This window comes from Phoenix dactylifera, unplaced genomic scaffold, assembly GCF_009389715.1.
Source record: "Phoenix dactylifera cultivar Barhee BC4 unplaced genomic scaffold, palm_55x_up_171113_PBpolish2nd_filt_p 001788F, whole genome shotgun sequence".
Taxonomy (NCBI): domain Eukaryota; kingdom Viridiplantae; phylum Streptophyta; class Magnoliopsida; order Arecales; family Arecaceae; genus Phoenix; species Phoenix dactylifera.
Genome location: NW_024069085.1, coordinates 43,273 through 61,051, shown reverse-complemented (window position 1 = coordinate 61,051; position 17,779 = coordinate 43,273). Strand labels below are relative to the sequence as shown.

Genomic DNA, 17,779 nt, shown 5'->3' with positions numbered 1-17,779 from the left:
TTTGTCAAGAGTTCGTCCCTATTTCCTGAACTTTTGAGTCATGGTCTTTCCTTTGCCACCAATTGTTTATGGATTAAGGTGATTGCTCCAATGAGTGGTTTGTTGTTATCTAGCTTGTTTGGGGGCTGATTGTCTCGCTCAACATCTTCTCGCTGGGTCTCAATATATAATGATGAAGGTACCCATGCTAGATGAGGGCTTCGATCTTGCCCTTTAGCTAAAGACACTCTTTAGTGTCATGCCCATCATTCTCGTGGAACCAATAGAACTTGTTTGGGTCAATTTTATTTGCTAGAGTCTTCATTCTCTAAGATTGACTGAGGTAATCTAGGCCCATGGAGCATTGAGAGGGAGTGCCTTTTGAACTTCCAAGGTAGATCACTGATGAGAGCACAAAAGTGCGATCTACATACCACTTAAATTAGTCTTATTGTTAACAGATGATGATAATTTCGTCGAGTTAATACTATACTTTTGTTTCATATAGGTTATTGTAAATCAGAGATAAAATGCATATTTGATACAGATTTGGTTCAGAAAGATGCATAGCCCAAGCTATGCGCACCCGATCTCGCCATGGCCTAGTCGAACCCATCATTTATCAAGCTCCAATATGGGCAACAGCCAAGCTTGACCATATTAGAGCGACACTTGGCAACCATCCACATGGAATGCGCAACGGATCCGTGATTTGCATTGTCCCATGAACAGAGCTCTCCAGCCGTCCCTGTGCAGCCCATCATCTTGCAAGCATCTCCGCGTGCGGGCCAGCGTCTGCGCGCGATTCTCCCGCACCCAAAGTACTGTGATCTTTCCTCCGAATCAGCCTCCGTGATCCATTCTCGCAACGCTCCCATGCTCGTGATCGTCTCCCAGCTTCCTCCATCTTCGTTCTTCAGCGTGCAACCCCATATCCTAGCGTCCACCCGAGCCTGTGAAGCCGCCCAGCATCCCGCATCGTTTCCTTTCCCCGTTTCAAAGCTTCCGCAGTCAACGTCTTCCATGATCCCAGCCTTCGCGATTCATCCGGCATCCGTCTCGTCCGCGTTCTCCTCTTCCACAGCGTCGCACCCGATCAACGCTCCCATGCCCGTGATCGTCTCCCAGCATCCGGCCGTCCGGAAGAGATTGCGCTCCTCCACAGCTTCCGTCCGAGCCCGAGCGTCCGTGATCCAGCATCTATGGCGAGTCACCCGAATCCCAAGCGCCAGCAGTCCAAGCTTCATCTTCAGCTCTCACGCGCTTCCGGATCTTCCTCCCCACCAGCGCATCATCCGGTCGCGATCTTCCAGCAAAATTCTAGCCATCCACGATGCATCCGAATTCATTTCCTTCCGGATTAGCATCCATCCGTTGATCTCCACCGCAAGAAATCAGGGAACATTGCTGACCCTAGAGCTCGACTATAAGAAGCTCCTCTCTCGGTGGGAGGGGGGCATCCAAGAAAGGAAGAACAGAGCAGCCGGCCTCTTGGTTTCAAACGAAAAAAAAGAGAAAGGGAAACAGGGGATGCCCTGTTTCCGAAAGGAAAAAGAAAAAGAAAAAAAAAAGAGTGAGAAAGAGAGAGATGTTGATGTTTGTAATGGTTTGCTAATTCCTTTGGCAAAGGGTGATGGATGAACCCTTGTCATGTTGCTTTTATCAAGTACACTCTAAACTTTAATTCTAATTGTTTTATATCCATTGGTATGTTTTGGGTTCTTGCATATTTATTTATTAGATAGATCTTGTATGGTTTATATTTATTGATGCATGGATTGTTTCGATTTTTGATTTGTCGTAGACGTAACCGGCACGATAAATACTTGAATATTGAATTCATGTTTTCAAAGAATATATTCCATGATTAGAACCATTCTATCTAATTAATCCTTAATTAAGAATCGCAAAATTTAATTGTTGAATGTAACATTGTCAAGGAAGAATCCAGATCCCTAGCCTTCTCTATATTCTTGAACTTTGTTTAGTTACCTATTAATTCTCTATTTTTAATTTTTGAAAATTAACTGAAAATTACATCTAAAAATTACGCTAATAATCTATAGATCGTTCCCTGAGGAATCGACCTCGGACTCCCGAGTTATATTACTTGTGCAATTCTCCTGCACTTGGGAGAACAATTTTATTTTGCATCAAGTTTTTGGCGCAGTTGCCGGGGAGAATCTGAGTTATTAGTATAATTTTAGATTTAATTTTTACCTTAGTAATTAGTATTTTTCTTTTGAAAAAAAAAAAATCTTTACTACTATTTTTAATTCCCTATACAGTTTGCATCAAACTCTGATATAATAGAAATTAGCCGTCTGATTTGACTCCAATTTGGTCAGCTAGTGCATGACACATTGTTCAATAATCTGAACGGTCTGATTGACATTCGGAGACTTTTAAGACCATTAGATTAATACAAAACCTTGCTGTTTTCTATTTTAAATTTTCTGCATTTATTTTTTTTAGAATCAGAATTTTATTGTTATTATATCTCATTAACCCTTGTTGCTAACTGAAAATCAATAAATAATAATAATAATAATAATAATAAAACTTTAAGAGAAGAACAAGGGTGATTATTCAAAAAAAAAAGAGAAAAGAGGAAAACCTAAAATTTCAAATTTCAAATTTCAGAATTCAAATTTCAAACTTCAACTCATAAAATTTTTTTAAAAAATAAATAAATAATTTGCTTGATCACATATTCAATGAAATTTAATATCATGTCATAAAACATTAAAAAAAAATCTCTTGATTGTTGCATATAGTATAAGGCATCAGCATAAAATATTCTAAGGGCTGAACCCATTTAAAAAGATAAGGTCGGAATTTCATCACTCGTCCTTAGCCCAAAAATCACCCCAGTGCATAAATATCCTAAGCTAAACTAAAATCAAATAGACGTTGGCCCCTAAGGACATTCGAGCTCAATAGGACGAAGACCACCGAAAGTTGCACCAATTTCGTTCTGTGGCTTAGTTGATGTCTAGGCAAGCTTTGTCCCTATAAGGGAGACAGTTCATCTGTTCGAGGCAAGTGGGTTTTAAGTGGGACCTTTGCGAACGCATCGTGACCCCTCCACTTACCTGGGAGCTTACCTGGTCAACTCGGTTCATTAGACCGGATTGGAGGCTTAGGTGTCCTCTTCAAACCAGTTAGGAGCTGTCTAGAAATTTAAGAAAACCATTAGAAATTGAGGTGTAATGTTTTGTTGCATGTTTGATTGTGAATAGATTTTTGTTTTAGGATGTCGTTTTAGGGTATCTTTAGTTGGTACTTATATATTTTTATTTTTTTATTTTTTTTTAAAAAAGAGAGGGAAATATTTTTGCATGCTAAAGTGGAATAGGGACGACACCGGTTGATTAAGTCGTACAACTTTAGATCATCCCTTAGGACACATCCTTGAAATTCCTTCGCAGTATCTCACACCTTGTGAGATGGCTAATTTAAATGAAGATGTGGGAGCCACCACAATTGAGAACGTGAACCCCATGTTATGACCCTAAGACAATACCTACAACCGGCTAGGACTAGTCAGCCTTCATGCATAATTTTTCCTGATAATGTAGGACATTTTGACATCAAACCCGGGGTAATTCAATTGCTGCCCAAGTTTCACGGATTAGAGTCCGAGAGTCCGTATCTTCATTTAAAGAATTTTGAAGAATTGAGCATTACATTTAGAGTGCCAAATGTCACCGAGGATATCCTCAAGCTGACATTGTTTCCTTTCTCTCTAAAGGATAAGGCCAAAACATGGCTAAACTCTTTGCGACCTAGATCAATAAGAACTTGGCAAGATATGCAGAGAGAATTTTTAAAGAAGTTCTTTCCGACACAAAGGACCAACTTTTTGAAAAGACATATCAGCAATTTCCAACAAAAAGATAATGAAACATTTTATGAATGTTGGAAAAGATTTAAAGACCTTCTTCTCTCATGCCCTCATCACGGGTTCGAAACTTGGAGAACCATTAGCTTCTTTTATGAAGGTTTATCTCCACAGTTGAAACAATTTGTAGAGACCATGTGCAATGGTAGATTCTTAGAAAAACAACTTGATGAGGCATGGGAGTATTTGGATTCCCTTGCTGAGACTGCCCAACTTTGGGATAACGGGGATAGAAACAACAAGTCTTTGCCTAAGCCTACTAGCTCTGTACAGGGAGGCCTTTACAACCTCAGAACTGAGTATGATCTTCACGCTAAAATGGCAGCCCTCACTAGGAAGGTAGAAGAAATTGAGCTTAGGAAGGTTGAGCCTGTCAAGACTATAGAGCTTAGAAACGAGTGTTGTGGTATCTGCGATATGTCAGGTCATACCACTACAGATTGCCCCACCATACCGGTATTCAAAGAAGTCTTGCACGATCAAGCAAATGCTATGAACTCCTACCAAAAGTCTTATAACGATCCATACTCGAATACCTATAACCCTGGTTGGAAGAATCATCCAAATTTTAGGTGGAGAAATGATCATCCTCAACAGTCACACCATTCAGCTCCTCCACCTGCACATCCTACTTTTGCATCACCACCCTCCCAAAAGCCGAATATCGAGGATACCTTGCAATCTATACAAACTTTTCTACAAGGTCAAGCTAATATCAATGCTCAAAATACTCGAAATTTTGAAGATATAAGAAACCAATTGTCAATGTTGACTACCGTCCTAAGTACCCAAGAGAAGGGTAAGCTTCCAGCTCAACCCCAACCTAATCCACAAGTGCACAGTAGTAATAATACGGCTCCTTCTAGTTCGCATACAGAACATGCAAAGAGCATCATGACTTTGCGTAATGGGAAAGTCATTGATCAGACCGTCCCATTGAGACCGCAGGTCACTTCTAATTCTAATGCTCCCAAAGTCGATGAAAGGGACAAAGAAGAAGTTGAGGACCTAACTTCTACCGAGAAAGTTGAATGTCCTTTTCCTCCACCTTTTCCACAACGGTTAAAGCCGTTGCAAAAGCTCGAACCTAATTCTGAAATTCTTGAGCTTTTTAAGCAAGTAAAGATCAACATACCTCTTCTTGATGCAATCAAACAAGTACCCTCATATGCCAAATTTTTGAAGGACTTGTGTACTGTCAAGCGCCGATTAAATGTTAAGAAGAAGGCATTTTTAACTGAAAATGTGAGTGCTATTTTGCAGCACAACATTCTTCCTAAATTTAAGGATCCAGGTTGCCCAACCATCTCATGCATCATAGGCAACTTTAGGATAGAGCGAGCATTGTTAGATTTAGGGGCAAGTGTGAATTTGTTGCCATATTCTGTATATGAGCAACTTGGTTTAGGTGAGTTGAAGCCAACCTCCGTCACTTTGCAATTAGCTGACAGGTTAGTTAAAATTCCAAGGGGGATTATCGAGGATGTATTGGTCCAAGTGGATAAGTTCTACTTTTCTGTCGATTTTATCGTATTGGACACACATCCGGCTTCGAACTCACAGTCTCAGATTCCGGTCATTTTAGGACGTCCATTTCTTGCAACTTCTAATGCATTGATTAATTGTAGGAATGGCGTCATGAAGCTTTCTTTTGGTAACATGACCATAGAACTGAACATTTTTAATGTTTGCAAGCAACCCAATGATCACGAAGAGAATAAGGAGGTTGATTGGGTTGAAACCATCGCGGAGGAATATTTGTTAGCTGAAGCATTTAACGATCCATCCGGCGATGGTTTAATTGATTGGTGTTCTAATGGCACCGATGAAGATGATTTGTTGGTCAAACCTAGTATGAATTTTTCGAACACCATGATGATCAATGGGTGGAGACCAAAAGTAGAAAAATTTGAACAGTTGTCGCCTCGAGAGGCGAAAATAATACCATCCCATGAGCAAGCACCCAAGCTCGAATTGAAACCCTTACCAAAGGAACTTAAGTATGCCTTTCTTGGATCCGAAGACACTTTTCCTGTAATCATCTCGTCTGTACTTGATCATATCCAAGAAAAAAATTTACTTGGTGTTCTAAAAAATCATAAGGGAGCATTAGGGTGGTCTATTGCCGACTTGAAGGGGATTAGCCCCTTAGTTTGCACGCACCGGATATATTTGAAGGACAATGCCAAAACCACAAGGCAAATGCAACGAAGGTTAAATCCTACGATGAGAGATGTGGTTAAGGCAGAAGTCCTCAAGTTGCTTGACGTGGGTATTATTTATCCAATTTCCGACAGCAAGTGGGTAAGCCCTACTCAAGTCGTTCCTAAGAAGTCGGGTTTGACGGTAGTAGAAAATGAACAAGGTGAACTAGTTTCAACTCGTGTTCCGACGAGTTGGCGCATGTGTGTTGACTACCGAAAGCTGAATTTGGTCACACGAAAGGATCACTTTCCTCTACCCTTCCTAGATCAAGTGTTGGAGAGAGTTGCAGGGCATGATTTCTATTGTTTTCTCGATGGCTATTCGGGATATTATCAAATTGAAATTTTATCAGAAGATCAAGAGAAGACTACTTTCACTTATCCTTTTGGCACATTTGCTTTTCGACGAATGCCATTCGGGTTGTGTAATGCACCTGCAACATTCCAAAGATGCATGCTCAGCATCTTTGAAGACATGAACGAGAAGTTTTTGGAAGTGTTCATGGATGACTTCTCCATTTTTGGTGACTCATTTGATGATTGCTTGTCACATTTACAAGCAGTTTTAGCTCGATGTATAGAAAAGAATTTGATATTGAATTGGAAAAAATGCCACTTCATGGTACCAAAGGGAATTGTCCTAGGACATATTGTTTCATCGAAGGGCATGGAAGTAGATAGAGCTAAGATAGATTTAATTGCTAAGCTACCTGCACCCAAGACGGTTAAAGATGTTAGATCATTTTTGGGTCACGCCGGATTTTATAGGAGGTTTATCAAGGACTTTAGTGTCATAGCTCGACCATTATGTAACCTCCTATCCCTTGATACACCGTTCAATTGGACTGAAACCTATCAGGAGGCATTCGAAAAGTTGAAGTCTATGCTTAGCACTGCACCCATCGTGCGACCACCTGATTGGTCATTACCTTTTGAGATTATGTGCGACGCTAGCGACTATGCGATAGGAGCTGTCCTAGGACAACGCAAGGATAATAAGCTATATGTCATTTACTATGCAAGCAAAACCTTAAATGATGCTCAAATGAATTACATTACCACCGAGAAGGAATTGCTTGCAGTAGTATTTGCCTTAGATAAATTTCGCTCTTATATCCTTAGTGCTCCTATTATTATCTTCACGGACCATGCGGCACTAAAATATTTGTTGGATAAGAAAGAGGCCAAACCACGCTTAATACGATGGATACTTCTACTCCAAGAATTTGACATCACTATCAAAGATAAAAAAGGAGTAGAGAATGTGATTGCTGACCATTTATCACGATTAGTTTTTAATGATTCGGTGCCACAGTTTTCCATTAAGGACTCATTCCCTGAAGAGCAGTTGTTTGCACTCTCTATTGTGCCATGGTACGCTGACATTGTAAATTTTCTTGTTACGAACCGAATTTCGGAGCATTGGGGGTCGACAGATAGAAAAATTTTCTTGCGCGAAGTAAAGAATTATTACTATGATGAACCCTATTTATTTAAATATTGCAATGATCAAATCTTTAGACGATGCATACCGGATCATGATATACAAAGCGTACTCTCTTTCTGCCATACTAATGCTTGTGGTGGACACTTTGCCTCTAAGAAAACTGTTGCAAAGGTCTTGCAATGTGGTTTCTATTGGCCTACTATGTTCAAAGATGCCCACGAGTTCTGCAGGACATGTGATCCATATCAACGTATTGGAAGTCTAACTCGTAGGCAAATGATGCCTCTTCAATCCATTACTATTATCGAAATTTTCGATTGTTGGGGCATCGATTTTATGGGCCCATTCCCACCATCTTTTGGATATGAGTATATTTTAGTCGGTGTCGAGTATGTATCCAAATGGGTAGAAGCTGTCGCTTGTAGGACCAATGATCACAAACATGTCCTGAAGTTTTTAAAAGAAAATATTTTTTCACGATTTGGGATGCCTAAGATCATAATTAGTGACGGTGGAAAACACTTTTGTAATAAGCCTTTCGAGACCTTATTGAAAAAGTATGGTGTCACCCATAGAGTTGCTACCCCATATCATCCGCAAATTAGTGGCCAGGTAGAGTTAGCCAATAGGGAGATCAAGCGTATTTTAGAGAAAACGGTGAACCCATCACGAAAAGATTGGTCCTTGAAACTATCAGATGCATTATGGGTCTATCGTACTGCATACAAAACCATTCTTGGCATGTCTCCCTACCGGCTAGTCTGCGGAAAAGCGTGTCATCTACCTGTAGAAATAGAACATAAATCATATTGGGCAATTAGAAAATTGAATTTTGATTTACAAGATGCCGGTCTAGCTAGAAAACTGCAATTGAACGAGCTTAATGAGATTCACAGAGATGCTTATGACAATGCTAGACTTTGTAAAGAACGAATGAAAATTAGGCACGATAGATCAATTTTAAGAAAATCTTTTAAACCTTCACAAAAAGTTCTTTGTTATGACTCTCGCTTACATCTGTTTCCTGGCAAGTTGCGATCGAGATGGACAGGTCCTTATATTATAAAAACTGTTTTTCCACATGGAGCGGTTGAGATTGAGAATCCACAAGATGGTAAAATTTTTAAGGTAAATGGACACAGGTTAAAACCTTTTCTTGAGAATTTTGCAGATGAAGAGGACTCCTTTTCTTTAGGGGAGCCCTCTTATGACTGAGCTTGACGACAAAGGTATGTGTATATTAGTTAGAATTATATTTTTCTTTTACTTCTAGTTTTCTTCTTATTTTGTAGGTCTTCTTTTCTGGAAATCAACAGCTCAAGGTATTCTTCTTCTCTCCAATATTATTTTCTCTATTGTCTCTCATATATAGTTTTCTTGCATCTTTTACATTGAGGACAATGCAATGTTTAAGTTGGGGGGAGGAAAATTTTTGATTTAAAAAAAAAACTTGTTTTTGCTTTTGATTTATTCTATTACTTTCTTTTCTAAGCAAATGCACGTATATTTTCATATTAAGCTTGTGCAACTATTAAGGCAAGGAACACATGCATACTATGACTGATCAAAGACCTATTATTAGATCTCCACACATATACTTAATGACGATAGGAAAGCCTCAGGAGTTCACATTTGTTAACTGCATTTTTTGTTAGCTTTATCCGTAAAAGAAGTATGAGTATCCTTGTTCGTACCATAAGGTTCATGATTTGGTTTTCACATAAAGATAGAGGTTGAATATCCCAGTTAAATTACTTAGGTGCCTTATGATCCGACCTTAGTTGACCTATAGTCACAATGCAGTCACATATATAATAAAAATATCTATATGGTTTAGTCTACCATCTCTTTTCTTGCATGATAACCAAAAAAAAAATCCTTATGATGACAAGTCTGGCCTCGTGGTGTAGTCTGGTTCGAGCAATTAAGTCCGAGGGATGTTTCACCTAATATCTTGAGCCAACTGGATCGGGGGTCATTGGCTGAAAGCTCGCTACATGGACCGTACTAGAGCCTAATGGGGTTGGACTATTGTAATCGTCATATGTATTTAAAAATAAAAATAAGCATGAATAGGGTTGGTCGGACTGAACCTAGTGACATGTGGTAATGACTGGTTTGACTCCATTGTGTTGGACCTCTGTGTACCCGGGTTGTTTAGTTAGGATTGATAGCTTTTTCTTTACATGCGAACCATCCTTGACAAATTTAGACAACATGTGATATTCTGAAAATGTGATGGATCAGGTTCTAATAACTTGTAGAAAACATTTGTGAACTTGAGTAGTGCACCTAAAACTCAGGCGGTACCCTGTTGTGGTGGAGGTATTAGTACTCTGAGAAAGTCATACAACTTTATGCACACTACATAATCATATTTTCCTTGCTTTGATAGTTGCCATGCTTGAAAATATATATCAATTAATTACATGTGTATTAACTGAGGATTTATTTTTATTAGAATCTCATGTCATATCATTCAAGATGTTTGTGGGTAATATCTCTGAAAACCCTCACGAGACAACACTCGTCTACTAGGGTAACCTAGGGGTTTAACGGCTTATTGCACATGCTAAGTGCAATCGTGATGCCCTACGAAAGTGGGTACATAGTTTTATGTCTTTAGCTTTAATAAAAAGTCAAAGGATTGACCAACACTTTGTGTACTCTCATGTTATTGTTTACTCTGAATTGCTAGAGACTAGCAATAAGCTAGTTGGGGGGTGTGATGAGAGCACAAAAGTGCGATCTACATACCACTTAAATTAGTCTTATTGTTAACAGATGATGATAATTTCGTCGAGTTAATACTATACTTTTGTTTCGTATAGGTTATCGTAAATCAGAGATAAAATGCATATTTGATACAGATTTGGTTCTGGAAGATGCATAGCCCAAGCTATGCGCACCCGATCTCGCCATGGCCTAGTCGAACCCATCATTTATCAAGCTCCAATATGGGCAGCAGCCAAGCTTGACCATATTAGAGTGACACTTGGCAACCATCCACATGGAATGCGCAACGGATCCGTGAACTGCATTGTCCCATGAACAGAGCTCCCCAGCCGTCCGTGTGCAGCCCATCATCTCGCAAGCATCTCCGCGTGCGGGCCAGCGTCCGCGCGCGATTCTCCCGCACCCAAAGTACTGTGATCTTTCCCCCGAATCAGCCTTCGTGATCCATTCTCGCAACGCTCCCATGCCCGTGATCGTCTCCCAGCTTCCTCCATCTTCGTTCTTCAGCGTGCAACCCCATATCCTAGCGTCCACCCGAGCCTGTGAAGCCGCCCAGCATCCCGCATCGTTTTCTTTCCCCGTTTCAAAGCTTCCGCAGTCAACGTCTTCCATGATCCCAGCCTTCGCGATTCATCCGGCATCCGTCTCGTCCGCGTTCTCCTCTTCCACAGCGTCGCACCCGATCAACGCTCCCATGCCCGTGATCGTCTCCTAGCATCCGGCCGTCTGGAAGAGATCGTACTCCTCCACAGCTTCCGTCCGAGCCCGAGCGTCCGTGATCCAGCATCTGTGGCGAGTCACCCGAATCCCAAGCGCCAGCAGTCCAAGCTTCATCTTCAGCTCTCACGCGCTTCCGGATCTTCCTCCCCACTAGCGCATCATCCGGTCACGATCTTCCAGCAAAATTCCAGCCATCCACGATGCATCCGAATTCATTTCCTTCCGGATTAGCATCCATCCGTTGATCCCACCGTAAGAAATCAGGGAACATTGCTGACCCTAGAGCTCGACTATAAGAAGCTCCTCTCTCGGTGGGAGGGGGGGCATCCAAGAAAGGAAGAACAGAGCAGCCGGCCTCTTGGTTTCAAACGAAAAAAAAAAGAGAAAGGGAAACAGGGGATGCCCTGTTTCCGAAAAGAAAAAGAAAAAAAAAAGAGTGAGAAAGGGAGAGATGTTGATATTTGTAATGGTTTGCTAATTCCTTTGGCAAAGGGTGATGGATGAACCCTTGTCATGTTGCTTTCATCAAGTACACTCTAAACTTTAATTCTAATTATTTTATATCCATTGGTATGTTTTGGGTTCTTGCATATTTATTTATTAGATAGATCTTGTATGGTTTATATTTATTGATGCATGGATTATTTTGATTTTTGATTTGTCGTAGACGTAACCGGCACGATAAATACTTGAATGTTGAATTCATGTTTTCAAAGAATATATTCCATGATTAGAATCATTCTATTTAATTAATCCTTAATTAAGAATCGCAAAATTTAATTGTTGAAAGTAACATTGTCAAGGAAGAATCCAGATCCCTAGCCTTCTCTATATTCTTGAACTTTGTTTAGTTACCTATTAATTCTCTGCTTTTAATTTTTGAAAATCAACTGAAAATTACATCTAAAAATTATTACGCTAATAATCTATAGATCGTTCCCTGAGGAATCGACCTCGGACTCCCGAGTTATATTACTTATGCAATTCTCCTGCACTTGGGAGAACAATTTTATTTTTGCATCAATCACCTGATTGTACAATGACCCTCTCATCTCGGCAATGCTTACTTTTGGGCTCGATTTTCTCTCTGCAATATGATACTTTTTGTTGCTCTCTTTTTTTGTCACTTCCTTCCGAGCAACTCTGCCTCTTTGGCTCTTATCTACTTATCAACCTAGAAGAGGAACTCAGCCAAGTCTCTCGGCAACTTCTTGTCTAGTAAGAAGCTAAAACGTGAAAACTTCAGTCTGTTCATCGCTGCAGCCCTAGCAACGGACTGCTCTAGCTTATGCACTTTTAGCGTTTCAATGTTGAATCTGCTGACGTAATCTCAAAGCTTCTCATCCTCCCTTTGCTTGAGGGTGAAAAGGTCGATGGAGATTTTCTTTTGCCTTTTGTTGCTGGAAAAGTAGCCAATAAACCGATGACTGAGATGGTTGAAGGAGCCAACAGATTCTGGTTGTAGACTAGAGAACCAAAGTAGTGTAGCCTTGTTGAGGGTAGCCAGAAAGGTGTAGCCCATCACATCATCATTGGCTCCCTTGATTAGCATGAGAGCCCTAAAGCTTGCTAGATAATTCATTGGATTAACAGTATTGTCATAATGTTCAATCTGGGGCATCTTGAACCTCTTTGATAAGAGCTTCGACCAAGATCTCGTTGATGAAAGGGGGATCACTAATCACTTTCAGGACATCTTCTACAACAACCCTTTGCTCCCATAGGACCTCGATCTGACAGCGCACCTCTTTGATCTCACGTCGTTGGCCTTCCGGTTAGAGATGACCGACTTGGGAAAGATTTTTCAGAGCTAGAGCTCATATCGGGAAAGAAAATGTCATGCTTCTAGCCCTATGTTGGGCTTTAGAATGATGACGGTCACCATTCTGCACTAAAACCCTTTGGTGATTTGGTTGACCGGCTGACGGATTACCGACTTGTTGCTGTATATCTCGCACTACTGCCGTCAAGGCTTGCACTTGTTGAGCAGGAAAATGAAACCATCCCACATCAATAACTCCTGCAGTGGGTTGCAACGGGTTGAGAAGATTAGGACCTCAAAGGACTATGTAGGAAACTATCTGGAGTGGATCGGATGGGCATGTGGTGATGGCTTCTTCGAAGCTTCATAGCTTTTCTCCCTTCTTTTCCCATAGACGATGCTAATTTGTTGCGATCGGTCTCAAGACATCGATGTAGATCACCTCTGTGGACATGCAAAACAATAGATAAAGGATGAAAGCTTGCTGAATTGGCTCCAGTCGGGCCCTCTGATTCTTAACTGTGCAAAGGTTTTTTGGATAGAAAATGAAGGAGAAAAAAATAGAGAACTGAGAGAGATAGAGTCTCCATTTGTGAAGTTGATTTTTCATTATCTTTTCTGGATAGGTATTCAAACAGACAAAGGATGAAAGCTCGCTAAATTGGCTCCAGCGGGTCCTCTGATGCTCAAGTGAGTAAAGATTTTTGGATGGAAAATGAAAGACGAAGAAAGAAATAGAGAACTAAGAGATACATAGTCTCCCTTAGCGATGTTGATTTTTCATCATCTTTTCTAGAGAACTATTTAGATCTATTTATAGCTGGAATCCAAATCTTTCAGAACTGCGTCTTAACAAACTCGAGGTCATGCCTCAATGGATTGCTAACGTGGCATAGCTATTCTGGGGACATGACTCATTAACCTAGCATGTGGCAGGACTAGGCACATCTTCAAGGCAGTGAAAGCCAAGCTGCTCCTTCTGTGGGAAAGAGTTGCCCTGCATAATTCAAGGTTGAGGTTGCAAAACCGAGCACAAAGGAGATTACCCTCAAGGGTTGAACACTTCTGTTTTATTAGGTTTCCTCTTCATGCTCAACTGAGGAGACTGGGCCAAGATCCCTCAGAGGAACCTCAAACGTGTGGCGATAAAAGCATGGGGCATGCACCGAACGAATCTTTATGGGCCATGTCATGCCGGTTATTAATTGCCATTACACAAGTGAATGAAGGAGTAGACCTTGCTGAGATACATCTAATCGCCAAGGGTGCACATGGTTATACTTCAACAAGAGCATTGAAGTAAACCAATCTGATTGGGTAAGTCTGGCTAGGGTTGGAGCATCGATTGCTCTAGCTTTAATTCTCATTTTTTTAAAGCTGATGGGACCGATTTGACTCTAGGTCTAGGGTTTAACCAATATAACTCAATCTAAGTTGGACCTAAACCAATCCTGAGTACATATAAAATTTAAACATGATATATATTGTAGATTCATAATTTATGCAAGTTTTTTTGTTGCTGAATTGAGCATAAAATTATGTTGTTGTTGTTGTAACATTATATATCCAAGTTTTATAGTTTAGGTTTCAATTTTTGGTGCTGTACGATGTTTTTTAGTATATTGCTTGTCAGTTTAGGCTGTTGATCACTGCTGGTTCTTGTTTTATTAATAGAATAAATACATATCCGAATACCAATCCGAACCATCCTAATGTTAATTGGATTTGTTGAATGTAGTTCCCTATTGATTGATCTAGTTTTTCTTTCAAAACTTCAGAGACAACTAAAGTTGTTTCAGTGCTGGATTGGCTCCTAGCTTGCCAACACGGACCATACTCTATCTGTTGCATTGGAGATCGACGAACACACCTAGAGGGAAGGTGGTAAAGACGCAGAATGCCGCCGAAACGCTGAAGGGAAATGATTTGCCACAATCGCATTCAGAAGTCATGCATACAACATGGGCCAAGGAATGCATCCACCGTCCCAGATAAGACGGCCAATACATACAATCGATTGACCTCTAGATGCTACATTAACCGTTTTACAAGGACTGGGCCAATGCTATTCCAATTAGTTGCTGTCAGATTTTATTTAAATATAAATAACCTCCATATATAGAGGCCCTTTGACTCACTCTTCTTTTAAAGCAATTGCATGGCAACAGAAAAAATCTCATGGCACTTGCTAATAGGCCGTAAGGTGTTATGACATTGCATCTAATCTTTGTAACTTCTCTGCGTGAGGTATATGATTTACTCAAACACTCGTCTTTATCTGTATTTACTTAACTTGTATATACGACAACAAATCGCATCATATAAAAATATTACAAATCAAAGTCAACATATCAACAGAATCTGCGGATATGTTTGAGGTCAAACATCGTGGTGTCCTTCTGACGCCCTGTCGGATATGGTGTACCTAAGAGTGGTGGAGCCGGGCACCACCCATTTTCGATAAGTATGATTGTGGAAATGAAGGACACGGTAACCCAGATGCAGTAACGGGTAGCTTCAATCCACGTGGCGGCTCATGGTTGTTGAATTTAGACATTGGAACCAAAAAGTAAAAGCCAAAAGCATCATTGTGCTGAGTAAGAAACTAGTTATGCTACTTAGGTGTGAAAAAATTGTTAAACCAACACGAAAGGAGTTGAATAATCTTGAGGTATGGAGGTTAGCTCCTGTTCAAAAGGTAGCAGGGGTGTCAGGCATTTTCTAAGCAAAATGTTAGGGGAAAAATCCTAAGTCATACATCCACGGAGGCGCTCGGCCGAAGAGCGCCGACCGAAAAGCTGCTCGGCCAAGGAGTGCCGACCGGAAAGCTGCTCGGCCAAGGGGTGCCGACCGGAAAGCTGCTCGGCCAAAGGATGCCGACCAGGAAGGCGCTCGACTAGAGGGCGTCGACCAGAGCGCGCGCCAAGAGGTGCCCCACCCAAAGTAAGCTGCTCGGTTAGAAAGTGCCGACCAAAGACAGCGCCAAGGCGCTCTGCTAGAAGGTGCTCGCCTAAAGGGCGCCGACCAGGAGTACTCAAAGCAGCCCCACCACAGGGCGCCCCATTGAGCGACCAGCTCGGCTCGGCACCCTTGCCGAACCGATGCCTTTACCAAATGTTCAACCCCCGCCTAAAGTCCAAGGGACTTGACAACTCCTACGGCTTGCGACCTGCCACTATCTCCAAGCCATCAAGGCATAAGATCTTCGCAGGCGTTCGGCACAACCTGCCATTAATGCATGAGACTCCCTCAAGTCTCCGATACACTCAGGCATTTAATGAACACGGCCCAAGACGATCTCCGGATCACTGAACCATCAGAGCGTATGGCTCTACCTGGCCGCCGGTTCATTCGGTAATAAATGCACTTACCATCCATAGACCCCAGGCCCGCTACGGCCGGCGGTTCAACCACTCCAACAGGTCCGATCGACCGTGACAACTCCCTGGTTCCGGTCTGATTCGGCCCCGTTCTCCACTACGCCATAAATGGGCCAAATCGTGCCCAATTATCACAGACAGGGACAAATCCCCCGGTTACCTCCCAGGTAACGTAATCCCCCCTATAAAAGGGAACCTGGGAGAACCAAGTGGGGGAGGGAGAACAACAAAAACGGAAACAGATCCCCGGGACTGAACCCGTCGGGGAGCACAGACATAATTGAGGACATCATCCTCTTCGTCTTCTTTATCTTATCCAAATGTTCTTGCTGTCTTCTCCAGATACTCTCTTCCCTGCTCTCTCCACATACTTGCCCCCTCTGACTTAGGCATCGGAGGGCCGGCGCCGGGGAGCCCGGCCACCGGTTTTCCTTGCAGGACTTGCACACCCCCCCCAGCGGAGGGCGCAGCCGGCCGGCGCACCGCCGTCCGCCCCCTGTAGCAGCGGAGCTCCTCCTTCCCCGGCTTCGCGGCGGCCCCCGGGTCCAATTTCCAGCAACAGTTGGCGCTAGAGGAAGGGCCCGAGTTCGCTACCATGAAGCTAAGAAGCAAAGGGGCTTCCAACGCCTCTCGACGTCCTCCACCAAGCCCAGAATGTTCCGTTCGGAACTCACCACCCCCGGTTGAGCCAGCACCTCAAGTTCAACCGAAACAATTTGATGCCCTGGTGCAGCAAGTGCAGGCGTTGGCTACCGCCGTCCAAAGCTTGCAACCCAGGGGCATTCCAGCAGCACCGCCTCCCCCGGCTCCAGTTCAACCGGAGCCCCCCTACAAGCGGGCTTCCTCTCCGAGGTCAGGACTCTCAAGTCCAGGCCTCCCTTTGGAGAGAGCACCCAGTCAGAGATCACGGAGGCTGGCCACAGCCTTCAGAAGCTGAGTCGGTTCCAGGGCAACCTGCACCCGGAGGAACCGCTGTAGCGATCCTCCAGAATGATGAACTCGACAAGAAGGTCGAAAAGCTGGAGCGCCAAATCCAGGCACTCCACGGGAGAAAATCGGGACGTAACGGCGACTTCGAGTTCAATACGAAGTCGCCCTTCTCCCAGGAGATTGAAGATGAACCGGTTCCCCTCCGGTTCAAGATGCCCCAGGTGGAGCCTTACAACGGCAAGGCTGATCCCTTTGACCACCTGGAGAGTTACCGGGTCTTAATGGCCCTACAAGGAGCCTCGGAAGCCATGATGTGCAAGGCTTTTCCGGCGACACTCCGAGGACCAGCCCGGCTTTGGTTCACCGGGCTGAAGCCAAGTACTGTCTCCTCCTTTGAGCAGCTCGGCAGACAGTTTGCCGGCAACTTCGCCGCTAGCCAGCCCCAGCGGCGGACATCCGACTCCCTCCTCGACATCAAACAAAAGGAGGGAGAGTCCTTCAAGGAATATCTGGACCGGTTCACCGCCGCAACATGGGAAGTCCGGGAGCTTGACCAGTCAATCGACATGTCGGCGCTGAAGACTGGAGCCCGGTCCTACAGATTCCTCTTCTCGATTGAGAAGAATTTCCCAGCGGACCTTACAGAAATGTTCGCTCGGGCCCGGAAATATGCCAAGGCTGAGGAAGCCGTGGCCGTCAGGCGGGGTGGGACCGAGC

The 17,779-nt window shown here is 42.8% G+C and overlaps 1 non-coding gene across 1 annotated transcript; it reads right to left on the bottom strand.

Moving 5' to 3' along the window:
* Window positions 1-3,839: 3,839 nt before the first annotated feature.
* On the bottom strand, window positions 3,840-3,948 carry LOC120109091. Its single transcript, XR_005510124.1, has one exon. It is a non-coding gene; the product is annotated as a small nucleolar RNA R71 (small nucleolar RNA).
* Between the last annotated feature and the right edge of the window lie 13,831 nt (window positions 3,949-17,779).